Genomic DNA, 24022 nt, shown 5'->3' with positions numbered 1-24022 from the left:
CTGTAGGGCAGGAAGGCTCTGCAGAGCTGCTTGGAGAAGCTGGATTGTGAACATAACTGCGAGGTTACGTAAGGTGAAGTGCTGGGTCCTGCCCTTGGGACACAACAACCCTCTGCAGTGCTATAGGCTGGGACAGAGGGGCTTTCTGGTAGAAAAGGACCTGGGGGTGCCAGTCAACTGATCTTGAGCCAGCTGTGCCCAAGTGGCAAAAAGGCCAAGGAAATCTGGTCTGTGTCAACAATAGTATGGCAGCAGGACCAGGGCAGAGACTATCCCCTTATACCCCACACTGGTGAGGCCACACATCAAATCCTGTGTCCAGTTCCAAGCCCCTCACTTCAAGGAAGACATTGAGATCCTGAAAGAGTGTCCAGAGAAGGGCAGCAGGGCTGGGGAAGGGTCTGGTGCACCGGTCTGATGAGGAGAAGCTGAGGGAGCTGGGGTTGTTCAGCCTGAAGAAAAGGAAGCTCAGGAGAGACCTGGTTACTCTCTACAACTATCTGAGTGGAGGTTGTAATGAAGTGAGGATCAACCTCTTTTCTCATGGTAACAGGTGACAGGACAAGAGGGAAAAGTCCCAAACTGTCCCAGGGCTGGTTCAGATTGGACATGAGAAAGAGTTTTCCCCCTAAAAGGGTTGTCAAGCATTGGAACAACCTGCCCAGAGAGACGGTAGAGTCACCATCTTTGGAGAAGTTCAACAAAGTGGAGGTGATTGACAGTTAGTCAGAAAAGTTAGTCAGTTAGGTAGCTGGTCGTTAGTCAAAGTTTGGAGTCAATGTCCTGGGGGATCTTTTCCAGCCTAAACCATTCTATAGTTCTTTGGTTCCACACTCTCTGCTGCTGCCTCTTCTACAGCAGCTAGTGACAGACAGAACACTATCCTCCGGACATCCCTGCTCCTGCCTCAAGTTAGTTCAACACATTTGTGGTAGAGGAATTGCCTAGCTGTCCATCACCAGAGGGTATCCTATATAGCATGTTTCAGGCAGGGGTTGATTTCTCTCACAGGAAGAAAGAAGAACCTTAACCCTTGCTTGTAGGGCATTATAACTCGTGACAAGTGGGAATATATTTTCATTTCTCCAAATCACACAAGAAATGGTAAAGATGACAACCTACAGCTCAGCACTCTTTGTTTCCTTCCATCTAGCCTTTGTGTTGCTGTCTGAATATAGTCTTTGGGATGCCCAGAGCCAAAAAACATACTTATAAATGTTTCTTAAATCACAAAACACAGACATATCACTCATACTAAAAGCAATAGCAGGTATGATATGTTAGACAAGTTGATTTGATCTTTTGGAAATGGTTTAGTATCTAAAATTTTGTATGCCATAGATGAAGAAGTAGTGCCAGCAGGATATTGAAAACCACAGAGATCTCTGTAGGAAACATTAGGAAAGAATAGGGCAGCTAAATGAATACTCAGGGAAAATAGATACTATAAAATTGGATCCCTGCTGCATCAGCCTTTGTGGATGATATTGCCAATTTGGAGAACAGTGGATTCAGGGAGTTTGGTAACCAGAAGTTATACGGAATTTTGTCTCTATTTTTCATTGGAAACTACAACACTTTTCAAGTATAATAGAAATAACTCTATCTTCCTAGTGTCCAACAAAATTGTTGTCTCAAATACATTATCTGCTTGGATTCACAGTAAAATTGTTGAAAGATGAAGCAGTGCAGAAACCATCTGTCAGGTGAGACTGAGGATTAATTGCCACAATTTTCTTAACGTATTTTACACTAACATCTCATGTGATAAAACAGCACATGTGTTGCACTTATTTCCTGACAGAATAAATAAAAGGCAATAAACACCACATAAATATAATTTAGGAGTGAGTTGTATGTAAAAATACAACTACTTAGTTCTAATTCTTCAGTTTCTTTATATCAATTCAATGTACTAAATTGCATTCCATGGTTGTTGAAAACTTAATTTTGACAAGCTTTTCTGGACTCTTAAATCAAAACTTTAAAATTTAAAATGCTGAAATCATAAGGAATTCTTCAAGAGTTTATCTTGTCAATCTTCCTGGCAAAAATCTCTTTGCTAAATAATTTTTGAAAATGGTAACTAGTAAAAGCTTGAAGTTGGAAAAGCCAGTTTCTACCTATTAGTTTCAAGTTCAAAGAAAGCAACAATTATCTAGAAGGACTTTTTTCCCCCACCATCTTTTATTTAGTAAGCTAGTTGTCACCCCTCTGTCTCCTAGAGACCTGTAATTCTAGGATAAGCAGCCACTTCATTTTGCAGGCGGTTTGTTTTTGATTTCAGAAGTCTGTTGCATCACACTGATTGATTTGCACTCAAATGTAATTGTTCTGAAAAGCAATGAAATATTTACTCTTACAAAACACAGAAAAAAAGCTGTTTCTGAAACATACTTTCTTGACATAAGACAGCCCTGAAATTCAACCTGAATAGTAAAAGTATCATTTGCACAAATGTAAACAGCAAGGATACATTTACCAGGGTCAGAAAATTTGGGAGCTATTCAATCTGGATTAATGATGTAGAAAAAATGGGTTGCACTTAAAGCAGCTATGTTGTCAAAACATTGCTCTTTTAATCCCTGATAAATTATGGAGTTTATGAAAGCAGATCTTTTGCAGATAATTGAAGATTTTTTAAAACGTATGTGAAAAGTAGATTAAATGCGAATCCAGTGCTGCTAAACTATATGTCTGTCATGAGTCTTTGTACTTCACCATTTCATAAATCCACAGGTGGGTGAGTATATATTTTTACTATAATCCCAGTTTATGTCTAGACTTTTCACATTAAAAAATTCCATATATCAACTCAGCTTTTAGGTCCTTTCAGTGCATCAGATCAGAATATATTAGGTTTTAAAACAAAATAAATAACTTCCAGATTGGATGATCTGTTTTCACTCCTCTCCACCTGCTATAAGTGGGAAGTACGGGAAGAGGTTTCTTTAAGGATGTTTATATAGGTCCTTTGTTAGCACGGTTGTGTTTTATTTAAAGCTGAATGGTATTTCTTCTTGAATTACAGAAAAAACAATCTTACCAACAACCTACTGCTTCTCTGCAATCCATCTCCAAGTTACAGAAAGATGCAAATTTATGATTATTTATTTTTAAAATCCAGGTATTGTTTCAGTCTTCTTTTTCTATGATGGATGAATGCCTTTTTCTAGTTGATTGATAGTTTCATGACATGAGGTCAACATCAATGAGCTTCATCTTCAGGCATTTTTAAAAAAGATTTCTGAATTTTTATTCTGTCAAATAAAGTTATATTAATAATTAAAACTGCTATTTAATAGTAAATGTGTTCTTTGTCTAGCTCTCCTCCTACTGCCTTTCCTTCCACCAGCATATGCAGCCTATTTTCTCAGAAAGAACACCACAGAACTTGTTGTGACCCTTCCTCTTTTACTTGGCGTAGCAGCAGCTGCCAGGAAGGTGCTTACAAGCTTGAAAATTTGTCCACTGAGCACACCCAGCAGAGTGGCTCCATCCCTATTTAACCAATGCCAGCCAGAATCATGGGTAAGAGTAAATCAAAAGAGGCAAATGTGGAGTCTGCAATTAGCAACACCCAAGAAAGCTATCAGCAGTAACACAACTCAGCAAAAACAACAAAAGGTTGAAGAATGAAAGGGTTATGTACAGGGCCAGCTACAAAATGATATGCAGTGGCCATTTTAAACTCAAGCATAGTAACTTCATATAGCATTTGAGATTTCTGCAAACCAACATGGGGCAAGCCCTGCTTCTTGTATTTCCATGCCTCTTCCCTGCCAAAAGTGGTGTTAATGATTCTTTACTCTTTGCTGCCAGTAGTTTTCTGATAATGTGAAGGAAACAGAAAAATCAGCTTCCTAAATCTACTAAGATAAACAAAAATAATCCAAACATTATTTTTTCAGGAGCTCTGAAATGAAGAGGCTGATCTTAAGCAGTAAAATATTCTCTTCTTGGCATCTCACAGTGTCAACTTTGTGGGCTTTCCCAGCTACAGTGCCCAGTTTGTTGCCTTCATTGCCAGATCAGCATTGTATGAATTTACTATATGCCAAGAAGTAAAAACAGAATGGATGTGAAGATAAACAGCCATGTTTCTGCACCTAATCAGTAATTATAAAATTGTGGGCAATATGAATGGGGTAATTGGCAGATCTAATCCCCTTGTAAACCAGAATACATGGTAAAGGAGATGTGTTTTTACACGTATATCTTTGCTATATCTTTGAAAATAGAGAATGCAGGTACTATTCAATGACCTGGCCAAAAGATCTCATGTTGAGTTGCAAACCAGACCGAGTAATACATAGGTAAGGAAGACAAAATAGTCCATCTTTTTCCTGCTAGGAGTTGGTTTTGTTTTCAAAATAGTTTTAGGCAATGAGACATATTCTTGCCTTCAAAACTTCAAAGTTGGCTGTGCACTGAATATCCTTTTTTTTCTCTTTATAAGATTTCATTTGGAATCCCTGGGGGGAAAAAACCTAGATGTGGGTAATAACCACTCCTATTTCAGAAAACAGCTGGTGTAATATTTTCTGAGAATAAAAGCTGAATTGATTCACTGATTGGTAAAACTGCATGTTCAGTCCTTACATTTCCATCATTTTACTGCATTTTGCATTTGCAGCTCTCACCTTTGGGATACTTAGTAAAAGAAAGACCACAGTTGTGATGCATATTCTCTGTAGAGTAGTCTAAATAAATCATCATTATGTGGTGATGGAGTTACACCCCATAAACTCTTCAGACCTACAGAAGTCTGTACATACTTTATGGTAGGCTTTCCCTTGCATTTATAGTCATAAATTCAGTCCACTGTTACCATAATAGGAGAAACACTTAAAAAAATACAGAAATATTCACATAAGGAAAAGTCAAGCATCTGCCTTTGTGTTCATACTGCATGTTGATGCTTACTTCCTACAAATATTTAAACTGTCTGACAAAGTGTTGCCAATTTTGAACACTTTTAAATAGGCTCCACATGTTGCCTCATATGCAAACCATTGCTTCCACATTTTACCATTTTTCCAAAACTTGAGCAGTACCTAGTTTGATTGTCCAATTTTGCCTCATAGCATTTGAAACAACACTTTCTTAGATTTAATTTAATCCCTTGTGCTTAGCAACCATTCCAAAGTTTCTCTCAACAGAACCATCCTAGGGCAGCTAGTTCCCCCAAATTAGAGGGGAAACGCAAACCTGCAGCAGTAGCAGAGCAGCTGATTTCCTGTGGGGAGAGGAGGCAGAGCAGTAGGAACTGTTGGACTGGGCCATGATGGCCTGTGGGAAATTTTTAGAAAATGCTTGACTTTTTTATCCTCTTAAGGTCTTCTTTTTCCCCTGGGCTGCTACTTTTTTCACCATACTTTCCACTTCTTATCTTTCTTCTCCAAGTACAAATGAGGATTTCACCATTTCCCTCACATTCTTACCCGCTTCTAAAAGATATAATGCCCTTTTAGTGGGATTTGCATTGCACTTCCTTTAAGCTATAAAATCTTTTTCATTCTAATGTAATTGCATCTGCATTAGGATTTGTGCACTGATCTAACCTACTGCTCTAGCAAGACTGGTCCCTCCTTTTTTCAGACAGACAGGAAAGCCACAAAAAAAATTAAGTGATGAAATGTAATTGCTGGAATATGTGAGATTTTGACTACTGTGTCCACAGAGAGGTTATTAGAATGTATTTATGTATTCTTTTGTACCTGGGTGAAGTTATTTGTTGAGTAGCTAGATAAACTTCTTTATCAGTGAATGATATATAAAAGAGGGCTTATGGGTAGAGTGGCAATACACGCAAAGAGCGTAGGAAGCCTGACACAGCCCAGTTTTCTGAGATTGTAGGATCACATATTAGCAGTTTTTCCACAGCGATGTTATTCTCAGACCTTATTCAAAAACAACATCAAAAAGGCTTCTTCTCCAGTAAAATAAAACTGAGTTAGTTTTCCCCAGATTAAAAAATCACAACAGGCTTGTTTGACATAGCAATGTAATTGACAGTAAGTAATGGGTCATTGTGCTAAGATAAAGCAGAACTTTCTAGCAGAAGTTTCTCCTGAATTCTGCTCTGTATTTAGTTAGAATACCTATTCTAACTGAAGCTTCCTAAGTTTGACAAATGTTCTACTTCTTAACAAATTGTATTTGCAGTGTGAGAAAATATTTTTCCAATACATTTACTCGAATTACTTCTGCAAAGTCATGTAGTTTAGGCAGTTAGTTATTTTTTAATATCAATGCTCAGGTGTTTGTTAGCATGAATATTTTTTCTTTTTTGAAAGTAATAAATTCTACTTGCATGCTTTTATGCTATCAGGCCTTCAGAGCATCCTAAAATTTTACTAAATTATTTGGAAGTTCTTCCTCACTGTCTAGATGGCCCCTTGGAAGATTCAGAGCATGGCTGAGGAGAATGGCATCATGGACAAAGCAGCTGGGAACAGGAAGAAAGATAAATAAGGTTATGCTTTCAGTGACAAGTACCTACCTCCTGCCTTTCCTTGCCTCAGGTGTTTCTTACAATGGTTGCAGCTCAGTCTTCCACAGTTTCTCATCTCCTGTGCCCCACTCTCCAATGAGCCTTTCACTCACATCAAGTTAATAACACTTTCCCTTAGGTCCCAGTATTACTTTTAAACATTTGCTCAACCTTGCACATACACTCCATCAGCAGTAAAAACAGCCATTTCACTCATCTACAGCAAATTGTTTTGTCCTTTTGGTCAGGTTGCCACAAATAATTTTTCTTGATTGACTCCTCTCTCACTTCTTATCTTCTGAATCTTCTCCAGCCAAAGAAATAGACGGCGTATAAGTCCTGAAAGTGTACTCCTGTACTCCTGCTGTTATTTCTCCCCATTGGCCAAGGATACCTCAGATCTGTGCCCAGCATAGCCAGTACCAGGGGGTCTGCTGGACTTAACCACACTAGAAATGCTGTATGTATAGGAAATAGAGATTATTTAAAAATTTTGGATCCTACAGATATTAAGCCCAAATTTTTCCTTTTCCCTTATTTTCCCCTTTCCTCATACCCTTCTTCACCTTCCCTGCTCTTTTCGCAGTCTAAGTCAGGAAGGATAGGTTTTGAGAGGACATATTATTACAGTAGTTTTCTGGCAAAGTCAGCATCTCTGACTGTAACTGTCTCCAGTTTTGGTTTTTTGGTTTTTTTTTTAATAAGCCGTATTTCATGCCAACAAGATTACCATAAAGTCAAATTATTCAATTCTTAAAAGTACAGTTATATTTTGTAGCAAAAAACTTAAAAATTTTCAATACGCCAGAACAAAGGAGGGTTGGTTCTCTACAGTGTTTTGTCTCCCCTTTTCTTGGATTTATGCTTTTCAGCAGAGTGGAAGGGCTGGGCTCCTGAGATTTTCTGAAAATAAACACAGTAAAAAAATGGCTAATCACAGATAGAGTTGTGTCTCAGACACTTCCAAAAATGGTACTATGATTTGGTACAAGAGATTTTACTTTCTAGCGGAGAGACTGATCAGAAATTCATTATGATTTCTTGGTTGGGATATGTCTATGTAACAAATTGCAGTGCCAGTTCAGGTTATTCTTGCCAGCCCTAAGGGTGTGCTCTGGAGGCTGGCAGAGGTCCAGCCACATTATCTGGGGTTTGTGAGGGTTCATGAGCTCTGGGTGGGATTTACATCCCAAGGCAGGGCACTGCACAAGTGCCAGGCTGCTACACCCCCAGCCAGCTCATTCAGGGTGTTATTGTCATTGTAGAGCAATTGTTATTGCTCTACACTACACTGACATGTCTAAGTGTTCTGCAACTTGGTCTCCTCATACTTTGGAGGGAAAATAATACATGAAAGGCAGATATCCAGTGTGCAGTGAACTACAATAGGCTGACTACTCTAATGACCAGTGCAGCCCCATGCTCCACCTACACTCTGTGACAGAGGCACAAATAAAAAAGCACAAGTGCACCAGCTACCACAGAGACATCAGCATTTTACACTTGCAGCGTGTAGTAAGGATTTTGGTTATATGCATTTCTACAAACAGAATAATCTAGTGATTAAAAGTCATGCTTGAACCTTTACTGTCTTTTCTTCACAGAGAAGCAATTTGATTACAAGCATTAAATACAAATAGACACGTTCAAGTATATTGAAGTCATTACAATCCCCTGCTACTGTATTAAGAGAAAAAGAGGTAATAGAGGCCCAGTCTTCCTTGTACTTACATAAGTAGTGCTGACACATTAATCCTTTCACTCAGAGAAGAATGAATAAAGAAGACTGTAAAATTTTTAGGGACCTATTCAATGAACAGAAAAAAAGACAATAGAAAAAGAGAGATTAAAAGGTAAAACATAATTTTCATAATTGATGGAAAGCATTCATCAATGTGTGAGCCATGACATACTCTGTTACATAAAATTATAATTTTTAGGACTTTGAAGAGTCACCAAAATTTTGAATAACTAAATTTGAGATTTAAAATTGCATTTTTTAACTTCATTTTTGTTATTTTTTAAATCAATGTTTTTCCCATAGGAATTGCCAATTTTAATTCATTATTTTTAATTTTAATTCATAAATCCAAATTCAAATATACCTATGTAAGTCACTATGAGTATACTGTTTGGAATTAAGAAGCACTTTTACTTATCTGATTCACATAGATTTACGGAGTTCAAAATCTCATATTTGCAGCTAATCCACGACTATATGATGGAACACAAATGAAACTCAGATTAAGAACACAAAGAACAATCATTATTCAGATGTTCATGCAACTCAATTATCTTCAGTTTTGATGCAGAAACCCAAACCATGGAACTTCTTCACTGGAAGAAGTCATGAATCTATGTGAATCTTGGTTAAAATCTGGTCTGAATTTGTAATAAAATAATAAGCCAAGTGAGCTTGTATTTCTTACCTTTTATAAGCATTTCAGAGATCTGGAGTTCTTATCCCACTGTTATGGTGTGAACCTTTGTTATTCATAAGGAACTATAACTACGATACAGCCCCGATAAGTGTCTTAGTGAAGTGTGCTTCTGTTAGTTAGTCAGTGTAAGTGATCTATAGGAATAAATTGACTGAGAAAAAACTAGTTGGGGTTAGCTGGCATCTTTTGGCAGTGTTCAGAAATCAGCAAGTGTTCCCACAATGTTACCTTTATCATTCTGTCTGCATTACAGTTTTTTCTATAAGCGCTTTCTGAAAGCTGCTGTAGTCTAAATAAAGATCATGCATCTCACATCTGTTATTTTTGCTGCTAATGCATCAAATTAAACACATAAACCCAAATATACTTAAAGAACTTATCTGAGATGTGGAAAACAATGCCAGCATCAAGATACTTTCCCCAAGTGTGTTTCACTTTTTAAGCACAGGCAGATCATAAACATTACAAAAGTATGAATCATTGCCAGATGGGGAGAAGGGTGCTGTAAATCACAGCCAGGTACTCTCTCACATACATCTGTCTTCCATCAGTGTTGGGAGACGTGGAGACATTCACTGCATTCCAGAGTCATTTTGCCACCTCGCTATACTGGAGGCTGGCTAGGAAGATCCTCACTCATGCTGGAGCCTATGACAGCAGGAATCCTACAAAAGATGTTGAGAAATACAGCCCCTGGGTTTCCCTGTCATCTTATGGAACTATTTTTAATGCATATACATATGCATTATTATATGTGTTTTACCTTTTTCTTCAGCACAAGCTACAAAGTGTAGCAGCAGCTCTCTGGCCACTGAGAGCAACAGATTACTTCCCCAGGCATTTTCCTGGGAAGGCTGTGAGAAGATCAGAGAAAAGAATGAGAAACAATTCTTATTTTCACACGCTGCACCTCTTGTTGTGAACATGTGGAATGTGTTATGGAGACTGTTTATCAAAGAGTGATTTCTTAATTGGACAATTGGATTGATTGACCAATTAGGTCAAAGCTGTAGTGGACTGTCGGCAGAGGTTACGAGCTTCTTACTAGGTATAGTATAGTAAGATATAGTAGAATAAAGCGATTGATCAGCCTTCTTCAATCATGGCCTGGATGGGCCCTGTGGAGACAACAAAGCCTATGAAAAATCTACATAAAGTTCTTGAATTATAGTTAATTTGCAGATGGATTCAATTGCTTTTAGCCATGAAGATGAAAAGAGACATCAAGGACACCTTTATCCCCTTTGTAAAAATCATGAAATTTTCAAACATAGAAAAATTCCACAGTTTAACCTTTCCTATGCAAGGGGTTCCATTAGAGCAACCAGCTTATAGTATCTGATTCTTATTTAAATGAGTCATCCAATTATCCCACGAACACCAAGAAGCAGAATGGGCTAGGAGCTGAGGATAGTTTTCGCTGTTGGATATGCTCCAAAAGTATCTAAAATCTTAAGAATTGTCAACAGAGAATTTATTATAGTGTTCAGAAGAGCATAGCACCACTACCTTTATATGTAGCTATGAACAGTCCGTCCACACTCCAGTTTCTGAATTGGATATAGCAACATTCATTCCAAATACAGGCAAAGAGGGTGGAAGGGAATACACTTTGCTCATTATGCCCTGGATCACACAGTATGTTTCATATATTTTCACAGCAAACACACTCACAAACAAAATAAAAAAGAAGACTGAAAAGCAATGCAATTGTATTAACTATTCCCCACATGAAAACACAAGTCTTTCACAACTAAGGACGACAGATCTGGGGATCTGTAGTCCTTAGTAGTCTACAGCACTGCTCATATTAAAGCAAATGAGTGCAGTGCCACTGTAAAAAGGGAAGGACTGGAATATAAAAAGGAAACAAAAAAGAAAAGGAAAAAAAACCCACCACATTTTCATTCTATTTTGAATGCACAAAGTCCAGTCTTACTCCTACAATTTGAGACTCACAAGGAGTGATAGGCAAATGCAAGGTCTTGCAGCTGAGCACAAATGAGACCAAAAGCTTTTCATCAGTTTTGCATCAAACAGCCATCCAGTTTAGATGACTTGTATGCCTCCAGCTACTCAGAGCATGCAGAGATGACACTTGGATAATCGTCATGTTTCTAACCTGACAGCAAAGGATGGACTAAATCCCTGTGATTGACTGATACTTTTAGTCATGTCAGGGAGACTCATTTGATCACCATCTGTATGTTGTCCATGAGAAAAATAAAGTTAAAAAACCAAAAATTTGATTCTGGCTGCAAATGATGTGTATTTCCTGCATTTAAGAATTCACTTTAGCAATATTTCATTTACATTTGTATCAAGAAAGATCAACTGTATTACTTATGTTAATCTTTTTTCACTATTTTAAGTGGCATTAGTTTGTGTGGGTGCTTGCAGCTCTGCATACATGTATGCAAACAAATGGAAGAAAAAACTGAATGTGTGCCAAACTGTAAAGGAAATAAACAGCAGGGAATTAAATTGGTTTTTTTCAGACTTCTAAGAAACAGTTACAGGAAGAAAGAATAAAACCAACAGCACGAGATAGCACTTAGCACTAAGTGATACTTCTTGGGACCTGGATCATGCTAAAGGATCTGTTCAGGTATATCCAACCTTAGTCTATTATTGTAAATTCATAGATTTTTAAAGCCCTGAGGGATCATTAGTGGTCATCTACCACAGCTATAAAGAATTTCTGCCAATGAGGTCTGAAAAAACCTCATGAAGCAGGACAACATCTTTTCGGGTGCAGCCAATTTTCACATTTATCCTTTGGTCCTGCCCAGCTGTGTATATTCTCATGGACATTTTAACTATGTTCATCACAGGACCATCAGGAGAAATCTCTCCCATGCAGGGTACCTGAAAAGAAACCCGAAGCTTGAATGGGACATGAGAAATAGTCAGGGTCTTTTCTGGCATGAATTTTATCCAATTCCAAAGCATATTCACATTAAAAACAGTAATCCACAGGAAAGCCAGCAAAGCATTTCACTGGCCATTGGTGGGCTTTATTCCCATATAAAGGTAAGAAAACAAAACAAAACAAAATGAAACAAAAAGTGCTGAACATGAAAGAACAGAAACAATTAATGCTCCAAATCATGGATGGAAAGAACTAGCAAATGGAGAAAAACTGTGTAACAAGCAGCCCATCTGAGACTGGAGCACAATTTGCTTCTGTTGCTGGGTCAGATATTTTCCTACCCGTAGCCCTTTTTTCTATGCATGTCTTTTCTAAGTTCTCTGGTCTGGATTCTCAGCAAATTTGAAATCATTGCCTTGTACACCAGCCTCCTCTTTCATCAGCAGAAAAGCCAGGAGGGGATTATGACACTTCTGCCAGTTTGTGTATTGTCCAGTTTGTGTATTGTACATATGTATAACAAATTACTTTATTATAATACAATGAATCATTGGTGAACTAGAATCCAGAGATGTGGGAAATTTTCTTTAGCTTGAATAAACAACATTTTGCTTCCTTGTTTCAACACCAAACACCTCCTTTCCCCTTTCTTGGCAACAGAGCCTTTCTTAAATCTCCTTTAATTCCAAGAATAACAATCACAGCTATAACCATAACCTGTGATTCATCTGTAATGTGTACAGCTACAGAAAATCTCTGGGTAGACTGATGAAATACAGAACAGACAAGGGATAAGTTTGCTCATAAGCAGGGATAAAATTTAAAAAATTATGTCTACTGAGTTGTGCTTTGTTCCTGACTGAGCAGAGGAGCAGTAACTGGTATCACTCCAGCAAGAGGGTGAAGTAATCCCTTGAGGGGCTGCATAGCAGTTGTTTCAGGAATTTGCATTTTACCTTAAAACCCCACACATGGGCCTACATCACACTGACAGTAAGCATTCTGAGTTTCTGCTCAAGGAAAAGTATTTCACCTGGGAATAGTAACCCCTTCCATGACTGGGTTTTGTACACATGTAATACAGGCCAAATTTCTGTCTCTGATTTGAGAACAGATGATATCCTGCTGTGACTAGAGGCAAAAAATGAGAGAGAAAAAAAAAAAGAAAAAAAAAGTGACAAGAAGCCACAATTTTCCCCTAAACTGTGAAGGTTATTCTTTCACCTTTGCAAATAGGTTGTACTTTTGCTAGCCTACTGTTACTATTCTGTGCTCTGCATGCATCAAACCAGGATTTTAAATGTCCAGTACTGTCTTTTTGAAATGTTTTGAATTACATGAATATTTTTACTGAAAAGCATATCTGAAAACTGAGCTACATCTGAAGCCCAGCATGAAAAGTCTTCAAAAAGCATTTCTTCTGGAAGTAAAAATAAATTAAATAAATAAATTAAATTAAATAGGAAAAGAAACTACAAGGATCTAAGCCCCAATGCTTCTGTTCCTTTTTATCATGTATTTCATTATTGTTTCTTTTTTTTCTGTCATGTTGCCCTATAGGTTTTTTTTCTGGTTATTCCTAGAAAAGACACACCCTAATTTCCAGATGCAAAGGCTTATCAGAACAATTCCCAGTTCAGAGATAGTGAAACATAGAATATAAAAATACAAATTCTCATCCTCTTTTAAAAGGTCTTAATATTAGACTAAATGTAAGTTTAATAAAAAGAAATTCCGAACAGATAAATTACTGCTTGTCTTTCTCATTGGGTGTGATGAAAATTAATTCCTATGTAGAAAGTGCTTTGAGATCTTTGTATGAAAGGCATTGCTTTGGTTAAGAGCAAACTAGTATTATTAAGTGTTATTAAATAAATTTGAGGCAGAGAACATCATAAATATTTCCCTGTAGGTTTAATCTGAGAACTGGTCTCTGTTGCGTTGTAGCTCAAGTTTAACCTTTAGAGCACCGACATCATATGCATTTCATTTACACTGCAGAGATAAAGCTGCCCTGGGCCTTCCAATGTCTCATCCATGGCCTAAACATTTAGTTGACAGCCAAAATACTGTAATTGACAAGGAACTTTGTAAGGTAATTTTGGACTACAAAAGGAAACAAGTCATCATTTCATGTTTAAATTAGTTTTGCTTTAAAAATGCACAATAGTGAATACACAGCCATGTGAATCAAGTGTAAACCTCATCATTTTAAAGCCCATAACTTTATATTATGACCCTCAAATCAGTGTCTTCCCACAGACAAATTAAAATACTTCAAAGGTTTTGCTGAAAAGGAATTAATAGTATACAGCAGAACTATGAGATTTCTTTCTGATTCTTGCTGTTGATTTTCATGCTTTAAGAAGCTAACTATGCTTTTAAAGTGCCAGCCCTGGAGACCTTGTGTAATCACAAAATGAGCATATCACACAGTAGCATCAATACATACTTGCTAGATCATCAGTAGTGCCCACATGCAGAGATCTGACAGTATTGTGCTGTTCATGAATTTCCTGTTTCAAAAGTCAAGCTGTATCTGAACATAGGTAGTCATATCAATTTAAGTCACATTCATCCAATGCCCTTATGCCCATCTAGATTTTCAGCTTTTAGGACATAGGATTATAAATACAAGGCAATGGTCATAAAGCCTGCTTAGAAGGGTTTTAACTCAGAATGCAAGTAGAAGAGAGACTATAGCTGACAAGAGCCCAGACACTTCAACTATTAGCTCTGACATTTTTTACTTTTGATTAAGATGTCAAAAACAGAGAGAGAGAAATTTTTGGTTTATGAAATTGTTACTATTAACATAAAAAAAAATTTAAGCTTTAAAAATATGTGGCCAATGAAATAAAATTCATTTTGTATTGTTCTCATAAGGGTTATTTGGAACGGTACCTTGGCGCAGGCAAAGCTGTGTATCCTCTTGTGAACACCTGTGAACTGTTGAATTTAATTGGGCAACAGCTGGTGCTGATTGTGGGTTTTCTTTCTGTATCTCATTACTGGTTTCCCCTTTGCTCTTTCCTGATTCAGTGCTGCTGGTGTGCAGCTTAAACAACCCCAGCAGAAATAAAGACAGTGAAAAAAATTATTGAAACAGTTTATATGTACATCTGTATGTTTTTGAGCTTTCTCAGAATTTTGCAGATGGATGGTGTATGTGGGTGGTGGTCTGAGGATATCAAACACTACCTGATAGTCCTCACAATATCTTTCAGTCTCCATCTAAGCATCAAGGTTTTTTTCTGCAGAGGTTAGGAGAAGCTGTAATTTAAAACTATTTATGGTCTAAAAAGCTCAGGAAAAAAAATACCCATATTAACTTTGTCATTTTGCAGTGGAATATATTGCTTTCTCTCACTTCAATAAAATTATCAAGAAGTAATCATGTATGTCCTACTGCATTATCTTGCTCAGCATTCTCAGGGTAAAGCTGCTGATCCTGAGAACTAAACTACCATCTTTTGCAATGTTTAGGAGAATTAAAAGTTCAGAGAGAAGACATTTTGAGTGCTGACCTTGAAAAAAGTAGGGAAACTCAAGAGTGCACAAACTAGAAGAGTAAATGGCAGATGAAAAATTAAAGTTTTTTTGAAAAGGAGTATTGAAAGACAGTGAAATGAAGTCATTTGTAGTGAAATTTTCAGCCAGATGCCTACTTCAAAATAAGAACATAATTTTGAGAAAGTCTAAAATTGATAACAGAATAAAAATACCTTTGGAAGAGAAGTCATTAATGGCTTGAGCAAGACCAGAACCAGACTGAGACTACACTCTTTCGAAAATAGAAATTCTCCTCCCTTTTCCTGGTACATAAGTTCTTACGCAGACAGAAAACAGGATTAAAACTAGCCTTTCTGCTAGTGCTGTTTAAAAAAGATCCCAAGTCATCAAATCCACTGGTGTGAAATAGCTCTTAAGTGAGCACTCATTTTAGTTTTAGCTAGTAAGTTTAAACATAGGTCATTTAGGCTGATTTTAATAGCACAGATATTCAATTGTTATTTATAAACTAGATTGCTTTCTAGTTTATAGAAAGCAATACACTACAATATATTATAAACTACAATATATTATGAACATAATAGTATATTAATTTATAATATCAGCATACAATTTACATTAATCCACCATATTATAGCCACATTAAACCATTATATATTTTGTTTTTCTAACACTGTTTTGATTTCCAAGGTCTGTAACATTAACATCCTTTTTTTTTCTCTTATCTATGAGTACAGAAAAAAAGAAAAGCAGCTAATAAAGATCATAGCGCTGTGTACAGAAAGTGAATTTAAGATTTAAACCATATAACATTGGGGTATTAATATATTTTTACTTATTTATACATATATAAAGTGGAAAGCTTATCAATAACTTAAGTGATATGCCTTAATCCCTGCACACTAAGCTGATGTAAGGTCTCCTTAAATGGAATGGGACAGATGTATATTTTGACTTATTTTATCTTTCCAAAGGGATAGAAGCTTTGAATATATACATATGCTCAGAAATACTTATACCTGTGAGAACACAGGGCATTTGTTAATACATATAATCCTCAATTGTGGAGGGTTTGAGTTGCATGAATTTGTATTGTCAATGATAGCTTTAGCGTTATAAACCTCTTTAACAGAGGTAGTCTTAGCAATGTGCTTTTACTATTTCTGCAGCTGTAGCAACAGAAGGAATTTAGGTATTCTGAGACAATTTTCAGCTAGTGTCCCTGCATCTAGGATGACATATTTAGTGTGGCATTGTGTTCCATGTCTTTGTTAATGCAGTATTAGTATTGTTACTACCTCGGAAGATAATTTCTACATACATAATACCTAGAAATGAAGACTAAATTTATTTAGTGGTCGATATTAAAATAAGAGGAATATTTGCCATGTCAAAACACATTCTTACTCAAAGACAGAAAGACATTCTTTTTGTTGAATCAGATAAATATTAATGTTAAGTTTACTGTCAGTGCTCTGTTTCTGTTAACTCCAAAATTTGCAGACAATTTGAACTACAACATTACATTACTAAAACTTATTCGGTCTACTGGGCTCCTAGGAACACCACCTCATCACGAGGTGGCAGCTAAGTTCTGTGTTTAGAGAAAAGCACTCACTGATTCCCACTCTACTTGTCAGGTAACATTTCCCTAGCAGAATTGTGCATGGATCCACCCCATCTATGTCAGACCCACCCATTTTTCTAAGTCAGATACAATAATAGATGTACAACAGTATCGCTCTGCTAATGGTTTCTTCTCAAGAGGCAACATGACACAGTGGTTCACAAGTAGCGAAAGATTTCTGTTTAACAAGACATGAAGTTATGTATCTTTTAAACACCAGGTAAACAATTCTAGGACTGAAGCTTTTAGAAACATCTATATAAACTTCCTGAAATTCACCACAGTAAAAATAATACTTCTCTCCTAAGCTTGGTTGCAAATAAGAGATATTGCCCTAAGCAGCTTACAGCACTATCAAACAAAAGCAGGTTATGGCAAGACACCTTGTTTTCATCACATATTTACCTACATCTTACAGTTGCAATTTATATCAGAACCAACACTAGATTTCCAAAGGCTACAAATTTTTACATCAAAGGCTTGATTCTTGGCAGAGACAACTATCTATTTAGAGGAATCATGTTACAAATGCAGAAATACTAGTTAGTTATATTCAGAGAAAGTAGGTTAAAGATGGTTAAAGCCAAAAGCTTGACAAACATCTTACTCTTCCAAGGCAAATCACACAATTTTTGCCACTCAGATAGTCCTTAAGAGATTTTTTTTTCATTTCCCTATGAGCCCTTGGGAAATTAATTGAATTATTTTAATGTGAGATTCATGTAATACTTGTACACACTCAGTGTTTGAGATTGGAAGGGTCCTCTTGAGGTCACCCAGCTCAGGCAGGGTCAGCCAGAGTCAGTTATCCAGGATCACATCTAGACAGCTCTTCAACATCTCCAAGGATAGAGAATCCTCCACCTTCCTGGGTAACCTGTGCTCTGTCACTTTCACAGGGAAAGTCTTTACTTATATTCAGAGGGAACCTCCTGTGTTTCAGTGCATGCCCATCACCTCTGGTCCTGGACCCTTCCTCTTGTCACCCTCACTTTGTGTTTTTATGTACACTGATGAGAGTTCTCTGAGCTTTCTCTTCTTCAGGATGAATAGCCTTTACTCTCTCAGCCTTCCCTTATGGGAAAAAAGTAGCATAGAAGCCAGTAGCTATTAACTATAATCGTGATTCTGTATTCACATAAAACAAGGCCTAAGAGCTATATTCTAATCTATGAACTCCAGGGAACATACCTATGTGTCTAAAATTAAATCTGGCCCAGCTAGTTGTAGATATGTGTTTGTTCCAGAAAGTCTGTGATGTGCAAAAGAAAGCATATCCCCATGATGGAATAGATCAATTTAAAAATTGTGCCATCACTTTTCTAATTATCTTCTTGCCTTGAGAATCTTTAGTGGTTCTGTCTAACTCAGGTGAATGGGGTTCAAAGATGTCTGAATCATCTCTTCCTGAACAGATGAAAATGCCTTGGGGAGAAGTGATGACTGAGCAAACAAAGATAAGGACCTGAAATATGGGTGTTTCTCATGCCTACATGCCAACAGGTAGAAAGTTACATGTAAAGGATTTCAGGAACCTGTTGTGTTGGATGGGAGGATGCCCATACAATTGGAGATGTTATCAGACACCTGCAGAGGCAGGGTACATGGCCTTGCAGAGACAGCCTTTGAAGGCATGAATCTGTACAAACTAGGTGGTATCATGTCCAGACTCATCAGTTCTGCTGCAGAATGCCCCTTTAGCAGCACAAATGTGTCAGTACAGTGAAAAATTATTAAGTACCCAGCAATGAAATGTGCCATTGATCAGTCTCCATTGACAAACATATGAATTCTAGTTTCTCAGATATTTTATCTGCCAATCACTCTTCTGATTACCTGGGTGATTAGGGTGTTTAACACTGGAACTGACAGCAAGACAAAACTCACTATTGTACTATATATATAATTTCCTATTTAGAGTCTTATAAAATTATCCATGCCAACTGTTAAAACAGCTCAACACTAAATTCACAGTAATAAACAACAGGCATGTAATTCTCTTCCTACTCTGTGCATGCAGCTGGGGACAAAATCATGTTGTTTTCTCTTCTTTCCCTTTATAAATCTTCCTTTTTCTTTTCTCTTTTGCCTTTGTGCTTTTTTCCTGGGTATTTTTAGCAGCAGCTTTGGAAAATCAAAGTTGAAAAAGCGAGCCGGAGATACTGTTTTGAAGGCAGTGAGATTTGTGGTCTTTCTTATTTCCTCTGATAACAAGATCCAAACTACTTGCCTTAGTGCCAAGGAAACCCCATCCCCAGCTCCCACAAGCTTCACTCTTCAGGCTGACAAGCTCATAGTTTCTGAAGGAACATTGTTGCTAAAGGATATCAGCAAGGTAGAGGTCCTCTCAGGGAAATTCTGAGTCATGTTCATCACGGGTCTTGAAGATTAATCATGGGACCTTGAGTTTGATCCAATATACTCATGATTTCATAATAAATTTATTAAATGCATTAGTTCATTAATTTTGCACTTTCTTTCAGCTCTAATGTGAAAATATGGTTATAGAATTAAAAGAGAAGAAGAAGAAACCTAGCCACTGCCACTAGGTATGTTTGACTCTCATTGGAGCTTTAGAATTTAGTGTCTGCCTTCTTTTCAATCCAGTCACCCCTTTTTCAAAGTTGTTAGTTAATTTGTTATTTTTGTACCAGCTAAGAGGAAAAAGATAAGTATCAATTTGTCAATCAATAAAATCAATAGTTTTTATTCTTTCTTTATATTTTTTCCCGTTTCACATCCAAAGGAACTGACAGGCATCTCTCCATAGGAGCTGGATTTATGTAGTACTCTACTCCAGCTGCTTGTCCTGCTCCTCTGCTGGTTACAAGAAGCAGGTATAAGCCAAACTCTCAGAGCTGTGGCTTACAGCTCAGTATATCAACTTACACTGAAGGTGCAGGTGGTTTAGACTTACACACCAGACTCCAGGAGGTGCCAGCTGAGGCACTGGACACAGATTCACTCTTGCTGCCAACCCACTGAGTCAGACATAGGGAGAAACAATGAGCTCACTGCATGTAACCTCAGGACTCTACATATTTAAAGTGTGGGAGTGGGTGAGTGTTAAAAGAAGATCAGCTTTTACCTCAGAGATGGCTGATGTTTTCTACATAGATTGTCTTCTTTCACTATAATACAGGATATTTTGTGGACCAGCTACATACAACTCCCTAGCCTCTAATGAATGTTAACATTTTCATTACTTAAAATATTGCTAACATCCACCTTAAAATACTGATAACTTGAATATTAGAAGCATTCTTATCTCACATGATCATCTAAAGTCCAGATTCTGAGTTCTCAGTTGCTTCTGCCAAGCAGGCCAGGGTCTGACATTTATGTCTGTGCACTTTGGTGAGCATCTATAGCTTCAATGTCCTGCTTCATTTTCTCTGCTCCAATAAATGTGCATGATGTTTAGATGGTATTTTATAATACTGATTGATGGTCTTAGCTCTGTTTATGGCAACTCTCACAAGAGCAGTCGCCAAAGTGACTCACTGTTCAACCTCTGCTACAATTTTCTCATGCCTGCCTGACATGGAAATTAAAACCTGTTGTTCTAGAACTTTCTTGTAAAAGTAAATAAACAGTTCCTCTTGGGGTAATATATTTCCAATTTATGCCTTCCTTATTTATTTTATCATTCTACTCACTACACACTACTTTTTTCCTGTTGTTTGGGCCCACAACAGAGCTGCTGAGCTGCTTTTCCATGTGCTCACCTTCTACCTGAATTCCTAACTATAATTTCAAAATAGTGGATAAAATATTTTTAAATTATTTCCATGTTTTCCTTTGAAAACGTGTTGCTTTCACTGACAGCTATAGGCTGCCCAACTGCAAGGGGGTAACAAGAAACCATGATAGAGATGGGAGAGACAGGAGTGTGCAGTATCATTGAATTGCCCTATTCCCTGCCTGGCAAGAAGCTGGAAGATCTCCAGAACAATGCTGAAGCAGGAAACCTGTGGTATACAATGGGTTTTGCTGACTCGCTTGCTGGTACCAGTTTCTTCATGATTTCTTTAATTTGGCCTTTTCCTGTTCCTTTCTGTGGTGCTGTCAGCATTGCTGTTTCTTGCCCATTTGTCAGCTTTGATGTTTTTAAGTTGGGCAAAGCTGATGCATCAGCAATGTCAAAAACACAGTAATAATAAATTCCATCTGATTATAATTCAGTAAGAGCTTGTACCAGCTTGACTGTCCTTTACCTTAAGGCTACCTGACAATACAATAAGGCCAAATTCAGAAATAACATGTAGAGGAGCTTCAGTTCAAAGGCTTTGAGGCTAGGCTGATTAATCTCCCTGGAATGTTAGGGCAGCCTCCTGCTCCACAGCCCAAGCTCAAGTAGAACAGGTGACCATATTCTTACTCCACCCTTTCAAAAACAATACAGGGTTTTGAGATGGGGAGGCAAAAGAACATGTGAATGAGGAGATGATGTGTGGTGCTAGGCTGGAAGGAGAGCAGAGCCTCATGAAGATACAATATTTTAACTTTACCAGCCTAATAAGATCTAACATGAATGCACTTAGAGCCATATTACTCTTCTTTAAGACTTGTCTGCAGTGAAGCACCACCATTTAAGGTTGGCAGGCCCTAGTGAAAGTTTAAACCAAAGAAGAGCCTTAGGAAGTTGCTCTGCTGAATCCCTAAACACAGGAATTCAAAATCTATATGAATTCTGGAGCTGTGGATTATTTTGCCTTCCCATTAAAGTACTCCAGGGGGTTCATTTATATGGATCACTTCTGCATTCACTCTGCATTTTTCTATTTGGTTGTTATTGCTGTTGTTGTTTCACAAAAGAGATAATTTTCTTATAACCTCTCCTACCTCCTAAGGTCAGTCAAAAAATTGCTTACACATAATCCCTGAACTTAAATTTATAGTATCTATTCTCCAGTTACCCTGCTGTAGACTGACAGCCATGCTGCTTTTGTCTAATACACCCCACAGAAACATCTAATGGACTCAGCAGATCATTTAAAGGAAGGACTTTCTGTCAATTTCATGCAGATCAATACAACAATGTAGGAAGCATTGATGGAAAATGGACAGATTAGTATAATATTTTATGAGATTGAAAATGAGATTTAGTTTATAGAAAAGAAAAAAGTTTTTGAGTAGATTTTAGACATACACATTGTTGGGGAGAAATGTGTTTTTTCAGGAATGGAAGGTACATCAGCAAGAGAAACAAGAAGAACGTCAGAACTGAACTGCTGATGCTAGATACTTTATCCAGAGGTTGAGGAAAAGCCAGAACAGGGAACAGATTGGAACTAAGAGGGCACCTAGTGAAGTTAAATTATTCAAGCAAGAGTACACAGAAGAGGCGAAGGGAAGAAAAAGAATATGAAAATGAATAGAATGAAAAGAATATGAAATAGAAAATGAAATACATAAGTTTTATTAGAGACACAACTGTGGAGTTCATAGTGACCTGTCAATTCCCTTCCCCCTGTGCCAAACCACAGGGGAATGGGCCCTTTTCCAGCATAGAAAGCCCAAGAAATAGCAACAGGTAAGAAGAGGAAAAGAAAATAGATGGGTTTGAATGAGATGATCTCCAGAGGTCCCTTCCAACCCTAATTATTCTGTGATTCTGTGCAAACAAAGTGGAATAGTCACAATAAATGCACTGAACAACCAGCATAGTTGCTGAATCCTATTGCCTTCCTCAAAATATTTCAAAAGCTGTTGTTCTTGAAATGCAAGCTCTGTTACACTCTGGTTATCCAAAACCATAAAGAGACAGTGTCAGCATCATCCATCTACCTCCCCAAATCACATAATGTTGCAAATATAGGACAGGTTGGAGTGACTGAACGTGTGTGGCACAAAAAATTACCACACAGAAAAACGGCTAGTAAAGTCTTCCCCACCAATCCCAAAAGAGGGGCTGTGGTGGAGTCAGCTATTAAATTGAGCTTTGCAATAAAAGTACACAGGAGTACTGTTTGGAAGGAAATTTAATTTTTTAAGTTGCTGTCTTGTAGCAATAATCAAAATGGTAGCAGTCTAATTTCCTTCAGACTGTCTAATTTGTGATTGTGGTAGCAATTCATTTCTAGAACTGCAGTGAAGCATTAGCTAGGAGTTATTTCCCCCTTAATTTTGTCAAAGCAGAGAAGTAGGGATTTCCAGCCCCTTTTTTCTGTTTTTAAACATGCATCTTCATTCAGAAACCAAAATTGGACCCCTCTGCCCTATGCAATTACATTTCTACAAAGCAAGATGGGTGTCTATGCTTTTTCTTACGCTGACTAATGGCATTCACATTTAAATGGTCACAACCAGCCTTTGAAGTCATTAACACCCTATTGAGATGAATGGGGTAACTTCCCATCTTTTGTTTCAGTCTCCTGACTGTGGAACCAACAAAACCACAGCATATTGATTTCCAGAATAAAGACTACCTTAGCAGTCACTGAAGGAAAAAATATGGAGATTTAAATACAAGACTGTGCTTCACTATTTGATGAATAACTTTGGGTAATCAATTATCCTGAAATTTAAACACCTGGAGAGATATTGTCACCTTAGTAATGGGGTAATGACATTTAAACCACTAATGAATTTAACACAGTTTGCACTATGATGCAAATAATTGTGATAATGAAGTTGCCATTTAACATTCTCTTAGAGAAAATAAATAAGTATGTGAAGCATCTAACTTCTGTGCAAGGAAAACCTCTCCCCAGATTTCAATATCTGCTGACTCAGGTATTTATTCTTATACATAAAACAATAATGTAATCCCTATTGTATTTCTCTTTTCAGAATGCAGTACTGATACAGAAAATCTAGTTAGAATTAAGTGTGTGTGGGGGTGGGGAGTGTTCATCACAATGCGTAATTGTAAATAAAACCATATTGTGTCTACAGTAACTGTCCTAGCTCAACTACATTAGTCTTACCCAGCAGAAATGTAATTTACTTGGGCTTTTGGAACAGTCTTTTTACACTAGGCCAATTCTTGATCTTCTGCAGTAACAAGGAAGCTAAACTACATAGCAGAAAAAAAAAGTCAAGACTCTTTGACCTGGTAAACTATGGAA

The 24022-nt window shown here is 37.3% G+C and overlaps 2 long non-coding RNA genes across 4 annotated transcripts; both read right to left on the bottom strand.

Annotated features, from left to right (window-relative positions):
* Positions 1–1558: 1558 nt before the first annotated feature.
* Positions 1559–24022, bottom strand: LOC135290171 (uncharacterized). Of its 3 annotated transcripts, XR_010352873.1 has the most exons (7): positions 23882–24022; positions 9701–9791; positions 9473–9602; positions 8926–9088; positions 8228–8301; positions 6506–6954; positions 1559–3260 (listed from the first exon to the last, which is right to left on the bottom strand). It is a non-coding gene; the product is annotated as an uncharacterized LOC135290171 (long non-coding RNA). The 3 variants fall into 3 exon arrangements; XR_010352872.1 differs by lacking the exons at positions 1559–3260; positions 6506–6954; positions 8926–9088 and adding an exon at positions 6206–6451; XR_010352870.1 differs by lacking the exons at positions 1559–3260; positions 6506–6954; positions 8926–9088 and adding an exon at positions 7075–7399.
* LOC135290172 (uncharacterized) lies at positions 19678–20115 on the bottom strand. Its single transcript, XR_010352874.1, has 3 exons — positions 20038–20115; positions 19867–19930; positions 19678–19769 (listed from the first exon to the last, which is right to left on the bottom strand). It is a non-coding gene; the product is annotated as an uncharacterized LOC135290172 (long non-coding RNA).

This window comes from Passer domesticus, chromosome Z (genome assembly GCF_036417665.1).
Source record: "Passer domesticus isolate bPasDom1 chromosome Z, bPasDom1.hap1, whole genome shotgun sequence".
Classification (NCBI taxonomy): domain Eukaryota; kingdom Metazoa; phylum Chordata; class Aves; order Passeriformes; family Passeridae; genus Passer; species Passer domesticus.
Note: the sequence above shows the minus strand (reverse complement) of the source record. Positions and strands in the feature narration are given on the sequence as shown.